General features: G+C 43.5%; 1 protein-coding gene across 4 annotated transcripts in view; it reads right to left on the bottom strand.

Annotated features, from left to right (window-relative positions):
• ZNF536 (zinc finger protein 536) overlaps positions 1-24960 on the bottom strand; it is a 452773-nt gene that overhangs the window by 76143 nt on the left and 351670 nt on the right. The gene's annotated exons all lie outside the window — the stretch shown is intronic.

Genomic DNA, 24960 nt, shown 5'->3' with positions numbered 1-24960 from the left:
GGTTGCTTCCGAGGGGCTCCAGGAGAACCAATCCAGAGAGCCGGCCGGGAGTGCCCGGCTGCCCAGCCCAGCCTCCACTCCAGGAGCACTTGCAGGGCGGGAGCCTGAGCCTGTGCTTCCAGGAGAGGCTTCCAAATATCCAGCAGCACACCTCGAGTGAGGAGCTCAAATGGGGAGATGTTTGGCCAGGCCAGCGGGAGTTCTTTTGTCCATGGAAGCTTTTAGCTTTTAGAATTTCTTCTCTGGATGGTCTTCTGGAACGAGTCAGGATGCATCTGTTATCTGATCCAGAAGGTCTCAGTAAATGTGATTCATTTGCAGATTAATTTTTCAGCAAGTGGCTGGGTGAGCAATAAAAAGGAGCCTCCCTGTGGTGCCTAGGCCAGCCTTACCTCCTGTCCTGGAAAGGGTTGCGCTGACCTTGGTCCAGTGGCGAGTCCTGACAATGACCTAGGAGGTGCTGGAAGGCGGGAGCAGCCCTCAGATAGGAGGAACAGGCAGGAGGGGGGAAGCCTGTGCCAAGGAGAGCTTTCTGGAGAGCTGAGGGTTTTTCAAAGCTTCCTCTCAGCCGAAGCTGCTGGCAAGGTCTGTAGGCCTGGGCTGAAAGGGAGGCTGAGCCCTGCTCTTGTTCCTGCTCGAGGTCTCCTTTCTCTTCCACGAAACCCACGTCCTTGTGGGCCCAGGCACACAGCGGTGCCAAGGTAGACATGCACACACTCACACACAGCTACATGCATACACACACAGGACACATCTTTGGGATCATGGGTCTTAGCTGTTTTATTTACTGATGTATCTGCATCTAGAAAGTGCCTGAGATATACTAGGTGCTCAATAAATCTTGTTCTATGAATAAATGCGTGAATACATGAATGAATGAAGGACTAAGATCTTCATTAACTCCATCCCCTTGTTTGTTTTCCTCATACACGCAACCGTATTTGAAATGACTTTGTTTACATGTTTATTTACAGGCTTATGGTCCATCTCCCCTCACTGGAGTATAAGTTTCATTAGAGTAGGGCCCTTGTCTACCCAGGTCTCTGGCCCAGTGCTGGCACTAGTCAGGAAGCGGTATTTGTTGAATGAACAAGTGAATGAATGAAAGAGGCCATGGTTCAATCTCTCCCACCTGCTCAGCCCAGCTTGGGTGGCAGCTGTAGCCCCAGGTGTTCTCAGGCAGGCCCACTGTGGGCCTCTCACACTCTGCCTCAAGAGATGAACTTGTAAGGACAATGACCCTCCATCCCAAAGTGCATTTCCCAAATCTGCTCTTCCTCACAGCTCAGGCTGAGCCAGGCTCTGCTCTCCTCCTTGGCACAGTTCCTTGATGCCTGCACATTAACTGGTGTTCTCTCCGGTTCTGGACTGGGGCCGGATTGCTCAGATCTGTTGGGTCCAGGCTGAGCAGGGCCTCTGTGCTCCGGTCACTGTGAGCTCCTGCACACGGGGACCTCTCATTCCCCTTGACCTTGGCATCTGCACACCCAGCTCTGAGCTGGTTGATGAATGGCACAAGACTGCCGGATGCACAGAGAGGAACTCCCAGCAGATCCAGGGCATAAGCAGGGCCAAAACCTAGGAGGGCTGCCTTGTTCGCCAGCTCTGTAATCTTAGGCAAGTTACTTGATCTCTCTGAGCTTCAGCCCTTCACTTATAAAATGGAGATAATAAGGGATGCCCACTTCTTAGGACTGTTATAACTACTGGGAAGGTAAGCCCTGTCAAATGCTCAGCACAGTGCCTGGGACCGAGCAAGCACTCGTGAGAACTGCTCACGCTCACCTGGTACCTCCCTGTGTTCTGCTGTGCACAGTCATTCAGTCCTGTCTGACTCCTTGCGACCCCATGGACTGTAGCCCACCAGGCTCCTCTGTCCACGGGGATTCTCCAGGCCAGAATACTGGAGTGGGTTGCCAAGCCATCCTCCAGGGAATCTTCCCAACCCAGGGACTGAACCCAGGTCTCCAGCATTGCAGGCAGATTCTTTACTGTCTGAGCCATCAGGGAAGCCCAAGAATACTGGAGTGGGTAGCCTATCCTTTCTCCAGGGGATTTTCCCAACCCAGGAATCAAACTGGGGTCTTCTGCATTGCAGGCGGATTCTTTACCGCCTGAGCTACCAGGGAAGCCTCCCTGTGCCAGGCGCTAACCACCACGCTCAGCAGCTGCAGGGACCCACTCTCCTCTCTTTCTCTGATAACGACCCCTCCCACAGATAGGTGCTCAAAGCGACTCCTGGATGGATGAGAGCTGTGTGCTGTCCTGCTCTCCACGTCCTCGGGGCAGGTGGATGCAGTCGTGGTCTCTGAGGGTTCAGGAGTGCAGGAATGGGGGAGGGGACAGCACTGGGGTGAGCAGGAGGCCTCGGAGGCCCCTGGGGTGGTGGCAGGGCTGCTGGGCCAGCGCCGTAACAGGCGGCTGTGACTGGTGGCAGACCCCCCGGGCCCCAGGCTCTCCCACAAAAGCAAGGATTAGCCCTGCTGCCCTGGCCAGCGGCCAGCTCAGATCATTTCATTTGGCCTACTTAGCCTTCCCCAGGGGTGCAGGAAGGAGATGATTCATCACTGTCTGGGGCACCCTCGTGCAGAGAGCCTTCCACCCGAGGGGGGCTGTGAACCTGTCAGTCTGCGTGACATGACAGCCACAGTCGCCAGGCCCTCCGTGCAGGAAGCCAAGGCTGACAGGGGGACACTGGTTTGAGGGTAGAGGTAATGATGGCCACTCAGAAAACCAGCAGTGAAGACAGGAATTTGCGCTTCCTGCAACATATCTCAACCTCCTGGCCAGGGAGCGGGTCATGTCTATGCAATAAGACTCCCACACCATCCGCTCTCCTCCCATGCCTCCCACCTGTCTCAGGCAGGGCTGCTTCGAGAAGAGCAAAGCAGAAGCCCAGTTGTCAACTCAGGTCTTGGACAGCTCAGAGCTTCACGGAACCTGACAGCTCCAAGAGTTGCAGACACCCTCCATGTGGTACACAGGGCTTGAAAGGCAGCCTTTAAGGAAGAAGGCGATGCTACAGCCCAGAGAGGTGAAGTAACCTGTCCGAGATCACACAGCAAAATGGAGGTGGACTGGGATCCAGTTCTCTTGTCCTCCAGCCTGGAACCTTCCTACATGTCCCTCACTCACCTGGAATCTATCCCTAGAAGCACAGATTGGTCAAAAGAGCCTACAGGGAGTTGGGTGGGGGAGAGACCGAGGGCACCCAGGGCATGTCTCATGGGGGCGCAGCGAGGGCCCCCATGAGGATGAAAGCAATAGCTGATCCTCCAACCCTCGGGGGCCCAACACTTCCACGAATTAGCACCAGCCTGATTATGTTGCCTCCCTTCCCATATTTCAAGAGTTTGGCTGATTCTTTCAATATCCACGGTCGGATTTCACAGAAGAAGGTTGCGGAGAAGGGAGGCCGCGAAGGTGAAGCTTCCGGCTGCAGAGCCGGTGGGGGGCCCGGAGGCAGCGCGGGCTGGGCTGCGGGGCTGGCACGCGGCGGCCGCGCACATCCGCCGGCGTTCCCTTCCCTTCTGCACAAGTAATTAAGAAACACCTGTGTTTCTCCGTCAGGCTGCACGTTTGGGGAGCACCCCACCCCCGGCGCCGTGCCGGGGCCCGTCCCCCCACCAAGCCCACAGGGCAGCCCACGGCCTCCGTCCTGCATCTCCGAGGGGGACGCGAGAGGCCTGGGAGCCCCACCTCCACGGAACCTGCCTCAAAATGGCTGAAGCCCCTCCGCCCCCCAGAACTTTGAAATCAGGATCGACTTCTCGACGGGCCTCCTTGCCAACACTCACGCCCATGCCAGCTTTCTCACAAACGAACAGCTTGTATCCCCATGAAAATCAATGGATGGAACAAATTGTATTAAATTATGTAAAATGATACTAAAGAGCACATTCTACCAGTGAAAAGAAAAAAAAAATAGTAACCCCCCAGAAAATCTTATTTTAATAAATCTGGCAAAATTATAGAAGAGTATTAGGAGGAAAAAATGCTAAATTTTTATGACACTTAAAGACACATCTCTTGGCCATAAGCAGAGACGCAGGATTTATCCCTGCATAGGTCAGCCAGCCGTAATTCTTTTGTGTGTCTGACACCTGTGAGTTATTTAGCCCCCCTGTGCGCCAGCCAGAGATGTCTCCTGCCTGGCTCCCTCCGCGGACACCGGCTGCTCTGGGCGGCACAAACGAGCAGGCATTTTCTGGAACCAAACTTCCTTCCCTTTCACATGGATCGCCCCCCCCCCCCCACCCTTGGTAAATAACTGTAATTAGCATTGAACTTGCAATATAACCTCTTGCCTATATGCGGAAAAAAGCATTTAAAAATATTTTAGCCACTTCCACCCTTTCAATTTCCTAGCACAGCTGCCATTCTTTCAAAAAAAAAAAAAAGATCAAGAATGTCCCAAGACATGGCAGTTTAATAGGTCAGGAGACCCTCCTCAGCCCGTTCCCTCCCAGCTCCCACTCTCCGAAGGTCATGCCAGTCTCCAGCACACGGGACTGTAGCGCTGCCAGGGCACAGAAACAATCAGAACACAGGAAGAAGTCAGGTCCAGAGTACTTTATCAGGCTTCTGTCTACAGTTTAAGTTGACTTGGGAGGCTCCCTAAATGTGCTACACTGGGGAGAAGGCGATTTTGAATCTTGTTCCCCCCACTTCTCAGATATATGACCTAGAACATATGTTTAAACCTGCCTGAGACTGTCTCCTCACTCATGCCAACTGACCAGTTCTTATGATGATTGAGGTAATTCAAATAACATCAAACTTCGAACACAATTCCTTGCACAAAGAACGCACTTCCTAAATGGTTGCTTCTAATAGTTGTAATTATAATTGTTATAATATTAATATATGGTATATAAGATAATAATACTGTTTGTACTAATAATCTTCTAATTATTTATAATGGTAATTTCTCCTGGCTGTGATGTATAATAGGGCTAGCCCAGATTGACTAACTTTCCTCTTAATTCCAATTTGGAAAGCTGTTATTGCACAGAAAATCCACACACGTGAGTGTTTTTTAGATCAAATGGTTCTTGTGCATCTGTTGGTCAAGTGAATAATGTTTCTGACTCTGAAGCTAGGTCAGAGTGTCACCCAGAGGGTTATACTCTGAGGGTCACAACTGTTCCTTATCCCATGATGGGCAGAGCTCGCCTGTACCCAGTCACCGATGCTCACCTTGGGCCCAACATGAGCTTTGGTCTCATCCCAAGCACTCATGCGGGGGTTCGTTGGGCTGGGCTGCTTTCCAGATGGCTGGGCCATCAGGTCTGTTCCTTAACAAACCCATAATGCTGTGCTTCCTCTGTGTTAAGACTCACAGACATTCAAAATTGAACGAGCCTGAAGTAATAATGCAATTTACAATAGACACTGGACTTCTTTATGGTTTCCCTCAAAAGATGGCCCATTGTATGGCTGATCATATCTAAAAGTCTAGAATGATAAGAACATGTGATAGTAAGAATGCTGCTGCTAAGTCGCTTCAGTCGTGTCCGACTCTGTACAACCCCATAGACGGCAGCCCACCAGGCTCCCCTGTCCCTGGGATTCTCCAGGCAAGAACACTGGAGTGGGTTGCCATTTCCTTCTCCAATGCATGAAAGTGAAAAGTGAAAGTGAAGTCACTCAGTCATATCCGACTCTTCGAGACCCCATGGACTGCAGCCCACTAGGTTCCTCCATCCATGGGATTTTCCAGGCAAGAGTACTGGAGTGGATTGCCATTGCCTTCTGGGATGCAAACTACAATGTGTAGGATGGATAAACAAGGTCCTACTGTAGAGCACTGGGAGCTATATTCACTGTCCTGTGATAAACCATAATGGAAGAGGGGATGAAAAATATTGTATATTTGTATAAGTAAATCACTTTGCTGTACAGCAGAAATTAGCACAACATTGTAAATCAACTATACTTCAATTAAAGAAAAAAAAGAATGCTGGCCCCTAGGAAGCCACCTCTCTTTATGCTAAGTACCCTCCCTACACTATAGGATCACTGGGGCTTTGATTCATATTCTGTGGCAAGGTGTGGGGAGGACCCCAAGATTCAGAGGAAGGCCCTAGATTCCACAGGGCAGGACCAGGATTCACAATGGGAATGGAGATCAATGTGCGAGCTTACCTAGATGATCATGATCCAGCTTGGGAAGGCAGAGCTGAGCAAACAGGGAGGAGCGTCCCTAGGTGTTCACCCTGAGGCATGTGGGAAGGCTGAGGCATCTGGGGCCTTGAAATCACAGAAGGCCAATGCCAGCCCATCAGCGCCATCAGATGAGCTGAAGGCCCCTGAAGAACTGCTCAGAAAAGAGTTGTAAAACTGTCACCCTGGTTTGCTAACCCCTCAGCCCCAGGCATTCCGTGAAACAGGCATGCTCCTCGCCTGCCCGGCGATGTCAACAGCCAGGCCTCCAACCCTGGTGGTGTGGCCAGTGAAACAACAAATATAAAAATTCTCCCCAAACAGTCTGAAAATACAGAGGTGTAAAGCACGGCATCCCAAAAAAGCCTCCTGCTAGAAGGACTATTTTTAAAAAGATTTTTAAGAAGTGTGAAAGTGAAGCTGTCTATTATATTTCTCCAGCAAAGCACCAGATCTTCAGTTTTCTAACAACTGACACAAAGGGGGTGCTTCTGGTTCACCAGTGGGCAGGAGGTCCTGCCTGCTCTTGGCCCCAAGCCAAGCATAGCCCCAAGGGGGAAATGATGGAGCTTTGTGAATAAGGCTGCCCAAGCAATCGAAGGGAAAATTGAACTCTCCTAAACACTGTTGGTTCATAGAATCGGAATTAAAGTGAACTTTGCTGATGTCTCTGAGATTTTGCTCCTGCTAAACACCATTTAAATCTGCATTATTAGCCCCTTCTTAGGGAAAGTACAGCTGCTGCTGTACTTACAGCTTTTATATACAGCAAATTGCCAAAAACACCCAAATAAATAACAGGGAATCTATTCTTCCCGTCTTCCAAAGGGTCAGTTGAAAGCCAATGGAAAGAACTAACTCTCTCACTTGCATCAGCAGGAGAAATGGACGTTTCAAGCCGGGAAGTTCATGGTGAGCTAGTTTTGGTTACTAAAGGTTTCCATTTAAATGCAGAAGCCAGCAACTTATTTACAATCTTCTGTTTGAGGAGCGTGGATATGAATTGAAGGGCACCGCAAACCATCTAGGGGACTGTTTCAAACAAAATGCTTTAGTTTAAAACACAAATCAACCGAGGAGAAGCCCCCCCCCCGGCCCCAGAGGAAGACTGGGAGCACAGGTGGTGTTCGATGACGCTCTGAGAGTCCCGACCCGAGCCCCCAACTGTCTGCGCAGGCTTGGCGCCTCAACTCCTTCTCCCGGCCGCTCTCCACCCCAGCTTTATGTCTGTCATAACTTTACATGCTGTCAGGTTTAAAACAAAAACATAGTTACATTATCACGCTGAATTACGGCTGACGGTTGTAAAGATATTGTTTTTAGGTCTGGCGCTTAGAGGCTGCCCTGGATAGCTTTCAAAGAAAATGGAGCTCTCTCGGGCTCAGATTTCATCTCATATGGACTGTTTGATGAGACTGGAGATGGAAAAGGATACTTGATTTTGGCCTCTGGGAGCCCCTCCTGAGGAACAAGGAACTCAGCCCACTCATAAAAAGGAGAAGCTGAGCCTCATCTCCAGCAGCCCCTTCCTAAAATCCTGGGATGGGAGGACTAGTCAATTCCCCCCAAAAGGTCTTCGAATCTTCTGTAATGATCTATACAGGAAATAATCTATCCAAATCTAACTGCTTCACTCTCGGCAAACGTTTTGCTTTTTATCTATTATCTTAAAACCTGCTAAACTGATCCTCCACCCCTCCTCTACCCAACAAGTATGTTAGATGCTGCTCTTCAAACCTTAACTAAAAATACTTTTGAAAGACAAATGGGATATTCTAAATGTCACCGCCGAAAACTATAAGAGCAGTTATTTTCTATGTATCACAAATATTGTCGGATGCTCTGTTATCTAAAGAATACTCTTGATTAGAAAGGTCCTTCCTTTTGTTCACTGTTTCTAAAAATATAAAGACTATTATAAAAAGTAAAATCCTACTACAGGTGACACAAATCTTTCCCATCAGACTTTTTACTTTTTTTTTTTTTGCCAGAATTGGGGTAGCACATTATGATGAGGATTCAAAAAGAATAATTAAAGTTCTTCATGGACACAGATCTGCCTCAGGGAGGACCTTTTATGTTGTTTTGCATTTTGCGTGTCATTCAAAAGGTTTGCAACTGGGAAATGATGTTGAACTAAAATAAGACAAGAACACACTGACTGAAATTATACCCTGTCCAATGAGTTGACACCCCTTCAGACCGCTCACCACGATGGCTCTGGAGCCACCGCAGCTCTACGTGTGGGTGACATTTAGACTCTGCACAGTGGCACAGGGAAGAAGCAGCCTCAGAGTGGGGAGTGTGGATGGTGGAGGAAAAGCCGAGGTTCACCTGCCAACTGCAAGGCTTCCATCCGCTAGATGGACAGGAGTTGTAGCCAAGCAGCTCCACTGGCCCTTCCGGTACCCAGTGTACTTTCTCTGGTTTGGACTCACATAGTATTCTGTTTCGAGGGGTTAATACTTGGCAGTAATAAAGTTCCACAAGATCCTGATGACTGGGAGTAGAGTGGAGGCTGCGCCTTTAAACAGGACCTCAGGTTTTCCACAATGCCCACCACTCCCTATTGTGACTTGTCATTGAGACTGAGTGTCAGCCAGCATTTATCCCTACATTTGGAGTGTTCTCTTTACTATAGTAAAGAAACATTTCTGTTTACTTGTACTGTTCCTTTAAAAAAAAAGGATTAAAAAAAGAAGAAAATTTATAGGTGAAGCAGCTTGCTTTAAGTAAGATACAACAAAGGACTCTTCTTTGTGAAACTGAAGACTGTCCCTAGAGGTATATGTACAAATGTCAAGCCCAGGTCAGTCATTTATGCCACTTGCCTGGCACCTCTGGGCATTTATTGAGCCCCTACTATGTGTCAGGCACTGCTCTAGATATCAGAGCTATCAGCTAGCAAGCAAGACTGCTCCGACCCTTTGTGACCGCATGGACTGTGGCCCGCGAGGCTCCTCTCTGTCCATGGAATTTTCCAGGCAAGAATTCCACCTACTATGTGCCAGGCACTGCTCTAAATATCAGAAATATCAGCTAGCAAAGCAAACAAAAATTTCTTCCCCAGGGAGCTTGCGTCACTGCAGGGAAGGGCAGGAAATTAAAAAGTACATAGACATGAGAAATAAAGGATTCATATGCACGCGATAAAGTAAAACATGCTAAAATGAAAAAAAATCGAACAGGAAAAGAATACTGGGAGTGTGTGGAATGGAATCCAGCTTTGAATACGCATTTGAGTTTGTGAGCTCTGGGCTTTGCTCTTTCTGCCTTTGTGACCCCCACCAAATTTCCTGCGGGAAGTCTTCCCTGACCACCTTCTCCCATGCCTATCTCTGATTTCTCTGAGGGACAACAGCACCGACTACAGGCCATGCACACTGGTCCTAAGGAAGAATATGCATTGAGCTGCTTCAGGGACCTGGGTCTTCCCGTTGGTACCATGGGGGAAGTGGAGTCCCTGCCTCCACAAGCTGAATCTAATCTGGGGTTGAAGCAAGCATACAAACTGCTCTAGTGAAAGAAAATACTGAGTATTATAAAAGAGGTTGAAAAGAAATAGTAGCTGAAGTTCAGTGTGGGAGGCATTACCTGAGCCAGAATGTGAGGTGCACTGAGGTCCTCCCATTTCTTCACTGCTCCACTGAGCTCCTGTCTTTGACTCCCACCTGACAAGATGCAGCCAAGTCTTCTCACTCTGCACTCAAAGCCTCAGCCTCTCTCCAACCCAATTTCCCCTAGTCCATTTCCTCCAGTCAGTCACCTCATCAGATGCCTCAGCTAATGCTGACACCAGAAAAAAAGGCATCGGAAAGCATAACAACCAAAAAAAAAAAAAAGGAAAAGAAAAAGAAAGAAAGAAAAAAGAACATATATCAAAACAGAAGTTTCTCCAGGAATGGATAAGAACATATTGGAACTTGACATGCAATAACGCTCAACTTGCATGCATAATAATGAAAATAGAAGGTCTTTGAAACAGAGTGTAAAGAAGAGATACAAAGAATCAAAATGTAGACGATCAAACAGGAGAAGGGCTTAGAAAGGGATGGAAAAAAATAAAATCACTTTTCCAAAATAAAGAATAAAATAAAATAAAGCCATTCTTTAGAAATAAAAGTCTCATTAGAAGCAGAATTAATTAAATCAGCAATGCTGACAACACAGAGATATATATTTCAGGCCTTAAAGAAAGGAATGGAATCTTTGGCTGAAATAGTACTCAAGTCAGGAAATCCTGATGCACTTTAGATTTCAAGAATAAAGTAAAAAAAAAAACCCTATAGATTCCATATTAAAACAATAACAAGTAAACAAGCAAATAAAACAAAAATAATAAATCAACAAAATGTTTGAGAATACAATTAATATATAAAGTAATATAAAGGTAACCATTACAATACTTAGTATACTGCTTTTCCATACCATTGGTGAAAAAAGATATACAATCACAAACACAACAAAACAAAGAAAGCTCAGATAGTATAGCAGAAGACGGGAGACAAAATATTAAGTCAGAAGAAAAGTTAAAGTACAATCATAGTACTAGAACCAAACATATATTTTACATCACTAAGTATAAATGGGCTAATCTTACCTATTAAGAGAAAACAAACTTCCAGAAAAGGAAAACAAAATACTATGCTGCATATTTGACTCATCTCAGGCAAAGTGACTCAGAGAGATTAAAATTATGATGATCGGCAAAGACAGACTATGAACACATACTGTAAAAGAAATTAGGGTTTTGATAATTTTACCAGGTAAATATAAGTTTAAAGGGGTGGGGGTTTAGTCATTAAGTCATGTTCCACTCTGAGACCCCGTGGATTGTAGCCCGCCACCTCTTCTGTCCATGGGATTTCCCAGGCCAGGATCCTGGAGTGGGTTGCCATTATCTTCTCCAGGGGATCTTCCTGATCTTTCTGACCCATGTCTCCTGTGTCTCCTGCTTGGCAGGCAGATTCTTTACCACTGAGCCACCTGAGAATCCCATATGTTTAAAGTAAAAGTATTTAACCAGACCAGTGGAGCACTTCCTAATGACCAATTGAGGAAGACACACACAGTTAGGCCACTGTGCTGCAGAATATTGAGAAAGCAAAAACCAAAACACAGGACAACAACAAAGAATTTTTTTTTTTTTTAAAGCCAAAGTTACCAAAACAAGATAGTAATAAAAACTTTTCCTCATGCTCAGTCCACCACAGTCAGGCAGATAGAAATTAGAAAGGGTATAAAAGATAAAAGGAGTAGAACTGATACGTCTAATAGACATCTGTCAAACTCCACCCTCTTAAAATAGAAAATTTACACTCTTTCCAAATGCCTGTAAAACATGAACAGAACAATGGACCACAAAGAAAACTTATGCAACCCCAAAATCTGAGATAGAGCACAGTGTCTGTGCAGCATCTATATGAATCTATATATTGATACCTGAAATAGAAAACACAGCAAAACAACATAAACGCACATTGAAAGCCCTTTAAAGATGGACGTTACTTGAGATAGAATAAAAATTAAAAAGAAAATTGCAGAATCTCTGGTTTAAGAAAAATCATCGCATATTAAGGGAGTTAAAGCTATAATGGGGAAAAGTCATAACCTTTAAAACATAGATTATTCAGTAAGAAAGCAGGGACATAAGTGAGCCAAGCATTCAATTCACAATGAAGGAAAAGAGGAACTGAATATATCTTACTAAAGTGAAAAGAATTATTAGAGTGACAGAAGACATTAGTGAAAAACATCTAATGAATATATATCTTTGCAGGGGAAACACAATAAAATAGATAGATCTCTAGCTATCTCAGTGGTGCTCAGCTAGGAAGTATTTTTTCCCCTAGCTGACATTTTGCAATGTCCAGACATATTTTTTGGTTGTCACAGCTAGGGACCTGCTTGGGCACCTCATGGGTAGAAGCTAGGAATGCTGCTGGGCATGTGATAGTGCCCAGGACAGTCTAATGGCCAAGAATTACCCACTAAAGTGTCAATGATGCTGAGGCTGAAGAACTCTGAGTTGTCTTAATAAAGACAAAAGAAGGAAAGCAGAGATTCACAAAATTAGAAATAACAATATGGATATAACCACAGGTAAAAAGAAATACTGAAGTATAGAGAAAATAATACATTATTTCATCTTGTGCAAATAATTTTAAGTAGATAGAATGAATTTTTTTTTTGAAAGTAGAAATTACCAGAGTTAACAACAGAAGAGAAAGAGGTCAATTACCATGAGGAAAAACACTGAGAGAATTGTCAGAGAGCTATCTCAAAAATGCACAAGGCCCAGATGTTCTCACAGGTTAATTCTATCAGGCCCTCAAAAACAAAAGGATATCAATGCTAGTTAACTGTTTAAGGGCTTAAAAAGAGAAGGAAAATCTCCTAATTCCTTTCCAGAAGTGTCATAACATTGTCATCAAATCCTGACAAAGACCTAAAGAGCAAGAAAAGCATAAATCAATCATACTTATCAACAGCAATGCAACAAATCCTAAATGTTTTTAAAAGTAGACTTCTGCAGTAGCGCGTTAAAAAGGATAACAGGCCTCTGTCAAATAGGGTTGATTCCATAAATTAAAAGGTGCTTTACTATTAGGGAATCAATTAATATGACACACTATGTTAACAACTTTTCAAAGAGAGAAAAAATATTTTATCATCTCCACAAATCTATAAGAGGCATTTATGAATTTAAATACAAATCCCTGCTTAAAAGAAATAATTAACAAATAGTAATACATGTGTGTTTTTGAAACATACATATAATAAGATGCTCAATGCAGGAATGCTCAAATCATGCACACTGCAATACAAACAGGCTCTCCACTGCACATCATTAATGAACATTTTTCTCAAACATATTAGTCATTGTAGTGGAGAAGGAAAAAGAAATATGAGATTCTAAATTTGTTTTAAAAGGGAAGATTATCATCAGTTGTAGGTAATATGATTCCTACATTAAGAATACTTAAAGAGAAACTACTAAAAAAATATTAGAAACAATAGGACAATTCAGCAGTGTGGCTGGTTGTAAAATAAATATTCAAAATCAGTATTTTCTATTAATCCAAACAATAACCAATTAGTGAAACAGTTGAAGAAAAGGTTTGATTTACAGTGCAATGCAATGTGAGGAAGAGAGAAGTGAGAGGAGAGAGAGAATACCTAGAAATAAACCTAAATATAAATTTTAGAGCCTATACAAATAAATAAAAACAAACAATAGTTTCCAATGACTGAGCAACACAAATGGAAAGCCCCAGTTTGCTCTTGGGTATAAGACGCTAAGCCGTAACAATAGCAATTCTCCTTATACATTTATAAGCTTATTGTATTTCCTCATCCCTCCACCTCCAAAAATATTCTCCTGAGTATTTTAAGACTAAAAATCATAAAGCAAACATGAAAATATATACTGAAATTCTGAAAGAGAGAAAGACTTACCAGATACTACATTAAATTATACCTATAGCCATTAATACAATTTGGAACAGGTGCAGAAATAGCAGGCAGGTCAGTTGGGTAAAGTGTACAGAAATGAGTGTAAATGCATTTGAGAATTTAGTAAATACTAAAGGTGACTTTTTAATCAGTGGAAAAAAAAAGAGATTTATTTTAATAAATGTTATTTAGTTAACTGGCTAGCCACTGGGTTAGAGGTAGGATAAAGAGTAACAGTGGAACCTTAATTCTCTTCCAAAATAAAATCAAGATGATTAAAAATCTAAAGGCAAAAAATAATCATAAAAGATAACATAAGAGACTAATATAAAATCTAGGAGTGAGTCACAGAAGCCATAATATGAGAGCTAAATCTAAGTATAAAAAATCTAAAACCTACCTCAGTAAGATTAAAAAAAAATGATAAACAAAATCAAAAGGCATATGACAAACTGGGAAAAATATTTATAACACAAATGACAGAAAAGGGCTAATTTCCTTAATATATAATAAGCTCTTGCAAATCAGTGAGAAATATATCAATCATTCAATAGAAAAAAATAAGAAAATGATATGAGAAAACAATTCACAGAGAAAGAAATATAAATGACTAATAAACATATGGAAAGATGTTCAATGTCACTCATAATTAAAGACATGCAAATAAAAACAATGGGAAACCTATCAGATGGGCAAAGCTTCCATCTTTGATTTGAGCAGTTATGTTTCCTAGAATTTGTCTTAAAGGAATCTCTCATTCCTTCTCTCTCTCTCTCATCTAAGGTGACCAGTTATAAAACAAAAATTTAGATAGATAGAGATTTTAGGTAGATATATATTAGATATTGGGCTTCCCTGGTGGCTCAGTGGTAAAGAATCTGCCTCCAGTGCAGAAGACTTGGGTCCAGTCCCTGAGTGGGGAAGATCCCCTGGAGAAGGAAATGGCAACCTATTCCAGTATTCTTGCCTGGAGAATCCCAAGGACAGAGGAGCCTGTTGAGCTACAGTCCAGGGCGTTGCAAAGAGTTGGACGTGACTTAGCAACTAAACAAAAATATTAGATATTAGACATATATACACATGCATGTATATAATTATTCATCAGCAGGGGACTGCTTGTGTAAATTATGGTGAATATCCACAAAGGAAATATGAACTCTATGAAATCATTAACAAAACTATGGGAGATGTGGAAAGATATGCAAGCTCCATTGATTAAGGAGCAAAGCAAGGTATGTTTCAAGTTGTGTTTAAAAATTAGTGTACATATACTCATATTTATTTGTGTAGACAATGTGTTGAAACATATATGTTATTTATGGCGGTTAATCAATGGGGTTGTGCTCAGAGTTTGGGGTAAGAAGAAAACTCACTTCTCATTGTACAGATTTACTCTTTTGTATAGTTTGAGTTTTATGTGCATGTACTAAAACAAACAAAAAGTCCTTCTTGCATGCTCAAAAAATGATAGAGGCACATCAAGAGGACAAAGGAGACAATTTGAAGGTGCTCCCCGTGGCCAAAGCTCTGATAATTTGAACCAAAAAATAACGATACTAATGGATTTATATCACACAGAATAAAATAAGTATCATTGAGTAATACGACAAAAAGCAATTCAATGGGAGAGAAGGAACAGCTTTTCCTTATAAAGTTGTAGGAGAAGGGAGGGAAATTTTAAAAAGTCATAATTAAAACATCATAGCAATAATTATTATAGGCAAGATTCACTAATGCATATAAAAATTAGTGGACAAAAACATGGGAATAAAAAGGATATTTGCTTTGTCTCAAAGGATCCCCACAAGATGCTTTTTCATTACAAAGGAAAAAAATAATAACCCAAAGCTAAGAAGACACCATCTTAACCCTGTGATCAGAAGTTAGCATCACCAGATATGCGGGGCCCTTCTGCCATGATGGACTGATGGTATACAGCATCATTCCCCTGGCATTCTTGTCTAAAACAACAAAATAGTAGACAAACCCAAATTGAGGAATGTTTTACAAAATAGCTGGTCAGTACTCTTTAGAAGCGTTCAGGTCACAAAAAATAAAGCACAACTGAAGAACTGTCCCAGATTGGAGAAGACACATGGCAACTATAGGCAATGTGGGATCTTGGGTTGGATGCTGGCCCAGAAAAAGGATATCTGTGGGATGTCGGGGAGGTTTGAATAAGCTCTGTAGATTAGCTAATAATACTGTATGGAGGTTAATTTCCTGGTTTTGATAATCAGTCTAAGGAAGTGTAAGACGTTAGCCTTTAGAAAACCCTGTACCGTTTTTAAAACTAATTTTGTAAGTCTGAAATTATTTCAAAATAAAAAGATTTTAAAATAATTTAAAAATATTCTTCCTAGAAGTCCCACTGGGACAAACAATGAAAGATACAAGATAGCTGACAGGTCAACAAGTCGTGAAATCACAATGGAAGATTCTGGAACTTGTGGGGCCTCAGATGAGAATGCCATACTCAGAGGTCTCAGTGGGGTGCAAAGAGGCCAGAAATCAGCTAAATCCCTTCAGAATAGAAATGTTGGATGTGTAACCTCAAGGGACTGTTTGAGCCTTAAATCTAAGCACTCATAACCATGGGTCTCCGTATCCTGTTAGGTTTGAAGAATAGGGCAGATTTTGAAACCATCTCCTTCCCACTTGAGCAGTCTTGGAAAGTAACTCACCTATTCACAATTTCCCATTCTGTAGCTGTAAAATCTGAGGAATAAAAACCAGCGCAAGGTTAAAGGAATGCTCCTGAAAGCAATGAATCCTTAAGATGAGAGGCTCATTCCATGATCTCAAATCCCTTTCAGAGGTTCCAGCTATCGCCAAGAACACAAGACCCATCCTCCATCCAGAGTGCAAAGCCAGGAATCTGAAATGAACGTTCCAAAATGCCCAGCACCAAAGAGCAAAAGAAGGTTGGTATATTGGAGCCTTGACTCCTAGCTCCCAGGGCTGCCACCAGTTCACGCTTAAGAGATGAAAATTATTTTGAAAACCAAGGCCAAAGGCCATGGGCATATATTTGCAGCAGATTATTGACACGAGTGTGCCATGGACCTAGCCAATCAGAAAGTAATTTTATAAACACTGTTATTAAACAGAAGGGCAATTACTTTAAGTACTGGAAAAATGTCAGGGTCATACATGAATTTTGTGGGTATCACATTTTATTTGACACTCGGTGGATCAATGACTCCAAGAAAATTTATTCAGAAATAATATGCACCATGTCACCAACCTTAATGCTAACTGGCCCTCTCCCCCACAGATTGTCCAAATTTAGACAGAGGAATAATTTCTGATTTATTCAGTTTACTAAGTATCCAGAAATGCAGTCAAAGCTCTTTATACGTAAAAGTATGGAAGTAATTAAGGATTATGTGGTAAGTGTATGGTTTATATGACTGCCTTTTAGAATGGACCCTTTTTATCTGTCTTTGTCAACTGAACAGAGCAGAGGTTCTAATGAACTATAATAAGAAGGGTAAGAGGGGCCCAAGGGCAGCTTCTCTGTGATGCCTGTTTATAAACTGAGTGGTCTTGAGGTCCTCTGAGTCCATGCTCCCCACACTTCGGATTTCTGCTGCGGTTGTACACGTTGCTACAGTAGCGTGAGTGTAAGGGGAGGGGAGCAGAGGAGCCTCCAGGAGCTAATGCTGCTTCCCATCACCTTGGAAATCAGATTTCCTGCAATGTCAAGTGGCCAGGTAGCTTTTTCCACCCAACGGAGCTTGGAGCGGCTCCCACTGACTCCAGGAGTCCCCTGGCCTCCCTCTCACCTAGCCCTGTCCTAGCAATGACTGATCTATTTTGCATGAGTGGCCCTGTTCCTTAAAATACAGAGAGGCAGAGCACGGATTGCATACAGTAGGCCCCCAATAAAGATACAGTAGATGGGTAAATTATTGCCAAGTCTTCCGGGTTGGCAGATACAGTGAGAACAAATAAGAGGGACTTTTCAAGAAATGATGCTACATTTGGTAGAGCCTAATTTTCGATTAATTTCAAATACATTAATTTGGGCATTGCTATTGCTTCTCAGAGCTGGAGGCCGCTTCCTCTGGGTGTGGCCTTGCGCAGGTGAGTCCTCTCTAGCCTCTTCATCTACTGCAACAATGACAGAACTTCCACTGGTTGCCAAAGAAACCTCCGGCCCTCAAAGAGGCAGACTAAACACGTGGCCACTGGAGAAAAGGTGTCCTACGGGATATAGGTCCAAAACCTGAGTTTGTCTTAAAAGCTTCATGAAGCTCTGTTCCCTTCTGTTTCAACAACTAAGCTTCCAGTCTGCTCCCCAATCAGAGAGAAACGGCACTGAAATACTTCATCCTCCAGATCAACTGAGAGGGGACTGCGTGTGGTGGCCGAGCAGTCATCCATAGACCCCTCCATTTCACCAGCCCCTGATGGGGAGAGCCGCACAATGATGGGTGGCCCAGCAGGCCACTGGGGGGTTCCTTGAGGGAGGGGACCAGCCTAGCCCCAGGAGTGAAGGAGGACCAGTCTTGCCAGTCCTTTGAAACTGCCCTGCCAGATGGGAATAAATATGGTTGCCTGTCCCTCCAAATTATTTAGGTACCTTTTTTTTTAGATCTGCATAAATCAGAAACATAATTTTTTCATTTTATTTAAAAAAGGAGAAAATGTGTTATCATATCCACTATATTTGTTCGTCTCCCCGCTAGAAAGAAGCCTCTGAGGGGCTGGGAGTGTCCTGTCATCTTTCTATCCACAATGCCTAGCCAGAGTAAGTATTCAGTAAATATCTATGGCATGAATAGGTGGGTGAATGAATGAAAATGGGTGGATTCATGTCAATGTATGGCAAAACCAATACAGTATTGTAAAGTAAAATAAAATAAAAATAAAAATTTTTTTAAAAATGAATGAATGAATGGACACCTTAAGGCCTTTGAATTACCTGGCTGTGAAGCAAAACCAGTTCTGCTTTTAGCATAGCTGTTGCCCAACCTAAAAATACGAGCCTCATCTCAGGCCATGACCATGAACCTGTCAATCATTTTCCAAAGTTTTATAATTAAGAAAATACTTTCTCCGACTGTCTTTCAATGTGTGCTCACAATAACTCTGTCAGAGAGGTTTGGCAGGAATTGTCACACTCTTTGACAGCTGTGAAAACTGAGATTCAAAAATGTGAAGACCTAGTCACACAGTTCGTAAGAAACAGTAGTAGAACTTAGACAACAAAAATACATTTGAAGCTCCTCATATACCAGCTCATAAGTAACTAAAAATCATATAGGAAGAAGACAAGATAAATTTTGTTGGGTCTTGTTGACTCATACAGTTAGTCATATTTCCATTTTTACAGTGACTGATAGAAGTCTCAGTTCCTTATCAGTAGCCCATTGCTTGGAGGGCAAAGATTTTGTTTTCATTTTTTAAGTTGCCTTAATTCTTTTCTTAGAGCTAGGATGGAGCAGCGGTTTACAGTGTATGAAGAGGGGAGCAATGGAAGATAAAAGTAAAAAATGCAATTACACTCCTGTGGTCCGGAAGCATCCCTTCCTTGGTTGCCATGTCCACCAAACCCAGCAAGCAGCCACCTGGATACAGTGAGCAAAAACAGAGGAAGCCAGAAGTGGACAGAGCATTTGTATCAGCTGACCCTTTCTACTTCTAGGGCTGTCTGCTGGCTCTGAGATGACAGTCAACCTCTCCCAGTGGTCACACGACAGTGTTAGGCTATTCACAGCTCCAAGGCCACATTCTGACTGAGATGCACATTCCTTATGAGGCAGACCGGGACTGGGAGCTGGGGCCTTCTGCTGCGGTGCTTGCACCTGGATGAATGTCCCCTGGAGCAACAAAATACAAATAAACTATGCATGTGCAGTTGGGGCAAATTATGGTCAATAAGATGCAAAAAGACCGGAAGCTCAGCTGCCACTTTTGAATAGCGGGGAGCAAAAACAGGGTATGAAGCATGCCTCCTACACACAGCACCACCAAAGGGGTGGGCAAACACCTAAACCACCCCTCTGGCCCGACCTCTGGACACATTCTTACCTTCAGCCCGTATAAAACCAGTTCATACCCCACCCGCCTTGTTATTTCAAACAGGGAGTGAGCAAGGGAACCTGTTGCTAGGTTTTGCTTTCTTCTGTACAGCAGGGGCCCCAGTAAAGCCTTACTTGAATTTTTGTCTGGCCTCTTATCAATTTCTATTGATTAGGGAAGGCCAAGAATCCTGGTCAGTATCACTTAGGCATCAAGGAAACTGGCCATGATGTCAGGGGAACGAAGGACCTGCATCTTCTTTAGAGAGCATCACAGGAGCCTTTCCACAACAGAAGCTCAGCCAAACCAGCAGTTTAGGCCCCTCAAAAAGTCACAAAGAGAACTATGGTGATCCAGTTTCTGGGTTCCCAAGCTGCTAGGACCAAGTTCCTTAGTGCCAGAAACCACACCTGGCTTGACTATGTACTGCATGCTGGACCACTACTCAGAATGCTGCTGCTGCTGCTGCAGCTAAGTCGCTTCAGTCGTGTGCGACCCTGTGCAACCCCGTGCGACCCCATAGATGGCAGCCCACCAGGCTCCCCCGTCCATGGGATTCTCCAGGCAAGAGCACTGGACTGGGGTGCCATTGCCTTCTCCGACTACTCAGTATGACTTACTCTAAATCTGTTTGTAGCCACTTAGCCTACAGCTGGGTAGACAGTTGATGTCTTGTAAATGCTCCAGCAGGACCAGCCCTGACTGACTCTTTTGAAGGTCCAGAGTTGATTTCTCTCCAGCAAACTCTCATTCTCGTACACGTCAGATCGCTCCATGCAACCCTCCTGGGTCTCTGCCACCTGCAGATGCCCAAGCGAAGCATTCACCTTCTCATTTCCCCAGGAAATGTTTACCAGCAAAACATGGCCCAGGTAACCACTTCCTAGAAATCCATTTTGTCTGCCCATAATTACCTTTGTCAGATTTCAAGGTTCTTCTGGTCTAGCACTTGATGAAAAAGTCCATTTTCATATAAGTCATACCATTTAAGATTTTGTAAATATTATTCTTAACAAATCCATTTAGAAAAATCAATTTAATTTCTCTTTTATGTACTTATTGTATGAGTACAATTGTGCAAGTACACAAAAGATACTTGGGGTGATATTGTTTGAAATACACAACCACCTAATATCCTGTATGAATGGGCATCAGCACAGGACTGGTTAAATAAATTATTGCACTAATATAATAGAATACTATGCAACTGGTGACAATACAAATTGAGACTAAAGTCAGTACTTCTACACCTATCTTATTCTTTTTAAGTGAAAAAAAAGCAAATTATAGAAAACATCAATTTTATTGTTATTGTATCATTATAGTTATAAAAAAGAATAAAAGGATACAGTAATACAGTAATATAAAACATATGTATATCTACCATATTATATACATATGCTTAGGAAAATTTTTTATGATAGCATATGCTACTTTCACTTGTAAATGTAATTATTTAAGTAGAGAGGGGATGTGAAAGAAAAACGATGAACAAAGGAGAGCTTAATTAAAATTCACAATAAAAATAATCATAAAATATCTTCATCACAAAATATCAATTAAAAGTCTTCATTTTGCACTTTCTAAAAGAAAGCAAATTACACATGCATATTAAAAATCACTTGAGAGCAGGTTACCCAGTCACACACAAAAAAAAGTATGGAAAAATATCTAATGGCATTTTGCAGTGTTTGCACGTGAGGAATCTTCAGTAAATAAATTTGAAAAAATCATTCCATTCATCATGGCGCTTCAGGGAAGCAAAGAGATCATTCGATGTAAGTTACTCAGTTTGCAGCTGAAGGAGAAACCTGGTAGGGAGGTTAAGCATTATGCGGACAGTGGGGTGATGACTTGGCCTGGGGCTGGTATGCCCGCGTCACCCTGGGGAACCTCTGAGCCAGCCTAGGCACCCACTCTGACATTGATCTTCCTTTCCCTTTTCTGTTCCAGCCAGGGGCTTTCTAGCATGCCGCCTCACCTGTTTGTGGACCCTTCACTGACACCCACCCCCAGTGTGTGATGCACGCTGACTTAACTGGTACAGCAGCCAGCACTTTACAGGGACCCTGCTGCTACCCCGCCACTTCTTCCATAAGGTAATCACGCAACCCTCTTTTTATAGCGGAGGAAAATGAGGTGTGGAGAGGCTGATTTTCTCAAGATCACAGACTGGAGAGGGTTCCAGCTGAACAGGAGTCCACACTGTTGGCCTACAGAGCCCAGGCTGCTTCCACCCTCCCCCTTGTGCACAGGTTTCAAATCCGTTCACACTCAGGTCCAGTCCTCCCTGTGTCCTCATGGTGTCTTCATTCCATCAAGGATCTGCCTTCAGATAGCCTTGACCAGAATTCTTCCAGGTAAATTGTCCCCCACCCTAGACTAGGCATGGGGAGAGGCAGGAAGATGTGGCCTCTTGACAGCGGGGGCTCAGCGCCACCCGTGCCTTCAGGGCAAACCCTCTGCTCCAGCCAGGCAGCCCCTGGCAGCCAAGGGCCCACATAATACAACCAGGAAGACCAGGGGCCACAGCAAAAGGCGTTTGGTGCTTGAAAAGAAGAGTGTGCCTTCCAAAGACCCTGAGAGGTGTGTGCATCCTTGTAGGCACATTTTCCTAGTGACATACACTTTCAGTTTGCTGGCAACCTGTACATGATCTCAGTTCAGGATCCCAAAGAAGCCTTGCTACTCAGAGACTAGGTTCCTCTTCCCCAACTTATGGCTTTTCAAACAGCCCACCTCTTTTTCCCACTGAGTATCAGTTTGACTCCACTGAAACTTGAAGCAACCAGGGTCTGTATGAAACAGTTTTATTCTGGTCTTCCTATGGGGAGAAAAATAAAGAGAATGGAGTGGGGGTTGGAGGTGGGGAGGTTCCACCCACAGAAGTAGGAGAGGAATCTGTCTGGTGACGGAAGCAGTTTGTCCCACCCATCGTACTCTGATGTCCAAAAGCATCCTCCGGTCACCTGTTACCCACTCCCTGCAGCATCAGCAGCTGGGGCGTGCAACAGCCACCTGGTGAACAATGACTTTCCTCATCTGTAAAATGGGGATCATCAGAGTCTTTAATGAACAGTGCAATCGTGAAGACTAAATACGATGATGAGTATAAAGTGCTCCAGTAGAGTGAGTTGCTCTGAACGCGAGACTCCTACCTTGGGAGCCTGCTGTCTCTGCAGGGACATCACATGCCTTGCTGGTATCCATGGTCCAGAAACCCTGCTGGGCAAAGCCATTCTCACATGTAGGGCTGGTGGCAGGGATTCCTAGCTCTGCCCCAGAGCTTTTGTGGCTTTTTGAGGTTTGCTGAGCAACTTCAGGCCAGTCACTCACCCTCTCTGAACCTCAGTTTCTTCATATGAAAATTGAGTGTTGGTTTAATCACCTTAGCAGTTTGCTACTTTTAAATCAACAAAATTGCCTTTGATTCATTCCTGAAGCCCCACAAACTCAATTTGTTGACAGATTTTATCTACCAAGAAAAAGTTAACCTATTACATAATAGCTAGTTCATTTTCCCAAGCGTACTCATCAAAGGCAGTTATGTGACCCATGGGTGCCTGTGATAAGGAAGAAGAAACCAGTGGAGCTGATAGAATTCTTAGCAAAAACATTTTGGACAAGTTCAACAACTTTCTTTTTAGAGCTACACTGTTAGTTTATTTTATATTTTCCAAATTAAGAAATACTCTTCAATTCAGGAGACCTGGGTTCGATCGCTGGGTTGGGAAGATCCCCTGGAGAAGGGAAAGCCAGCCTACCCACTCCAGTATTCTGGCCTGGAGAATTCCGTGGACTATCCATGGGGTCACAAAGAGTCAGACATGCCGGAGCGACTTTCACTTCTTATCAATTTAATATATATGGATTATAAAAATATAAAATAAGACTTAAATATATAAGGTAGACTTGTAATATTCACTTCAAAATGTCCTCATGCATATATAAATGTACATATCTTTATAAAAGTGAACTTTATTATGTGTATTTTCTGTAACTGTTTAAGAAACTTAATAACATATTATTGGCTGCCTTTCTTATTTATCCACAGAAATGTATTTTATCATTTTAGTGCTTTACAAATTATTCAAGACACCCCTATCCCTGGACTTCTAGGCTGTTTCCATTCTTCTCTTTGGTACCCAGTAGTGTGTTGAGCATCCTTGTGGCTTACTCTGGGCACATATTTAATTATCTCGTTTTCAGTTCTAGAAGTGAAATTGATGCTTCTAGTCCCATGTACCTTTTTTTTAAGAAAGATTTTACTAGGTATAATACTGTCTTATGAAATCACTCTCTCCAAATAATACACCAAACTCGACTCCTGTCATCAGTGAACCAGATTAGTGACATCTCCTTTTCTTTTCCCAATTAATTTTTAAATTATATATTTAACAGGTACAAAATAATATCCAAAGTGATCAAAGATTATGATAGCAACAAAATCAATATCTATATACTCTTTACCTGCTCAAGAAACAGGATCCACAGTATTTTTATAGGTAAGCACATGGCTTTTATTTGTTCATTTAAAATGACTTGATAAGTGTAGGCCATCTGTGCTACCTCTCCAGAGCCTGTGGAGCTGAAGAGGACAGGTTGAGCACCAGAAGGTCTGACAATTTCTGTAGCCACAAAATTCTGCTGTCTGTCCATCCATCCATCCATCCATTGCTCTCAGCACATGTCTGCTGAGCGCCTCTCCTCTGTCTCAGGCACGGCGTCGGGCCCTGTGGGTTCAGGGATGACAAAAGGGGCACAGGCATGTCCTCCTGTAGCTGCTGGTCTAGAGCACTTGGCAGACATCAAACGCGCCCACGCCACAAATGCCTGTGTGATCACGCTGATGCCCGAGTGTGTGAGACTGCAGTGCTGGCGTGCCGGGAGAGTGAAGAGCAAGACGACCAGCCTTGGCACAGTAGCAGGCCACCCCACCGATGCTACCTAATACTACATCTGACTGCTGCTGCTCCCATCCGCTCCTCGCTTGTTCGGGGCAGGGGACGGTTTCTTGGCTTGTCCCATCCACTGTGAAGATTTATTGAGCAGTATTATTTTTAAGCAGCTTTTCAAAGGCAGGATTAAAATCTCGCAAGAGCACCCAGGCAGCAGCTTGCTCCCCAGACTAGGATCACAGCAGCCACGCTCCACACAGAGAATGCTGGCCTATGTTGCTCAGAACTGTATATTGACTGGGCATCCCTACCTGGGCTCCTCCACCAATCTGCTCCTGGAGCCCAGGGACTGTTCAGAGTCAGCAGCCTGGCTCCTTTGGACCAAGTCCCCAAATTCAAGCAAGATGAAGTA

Source organism: Ovis aries, chromosome 14 (genome assembly GCF_016772045.2).
Source record: "Ovis aries strain OAR_USU_Benz2616 breed Rambouillet chromosome 14, ARS-UI_Ramb_v3.0, whole genome shotgun sequence".
In the NCBI taxonomy this organism is placed as follows: domain Eukaryota; kingdom Metazoa; phylum Chordata; class Mammalia; order Artiodactyla; family Bovidae; genus Ovis; species Ovis aries.
The sequence above is the reverse complement of the archived record's forward strand: the minus strand, read 5'-3'. Positions and strand labels throughout refer to the sequence as shown.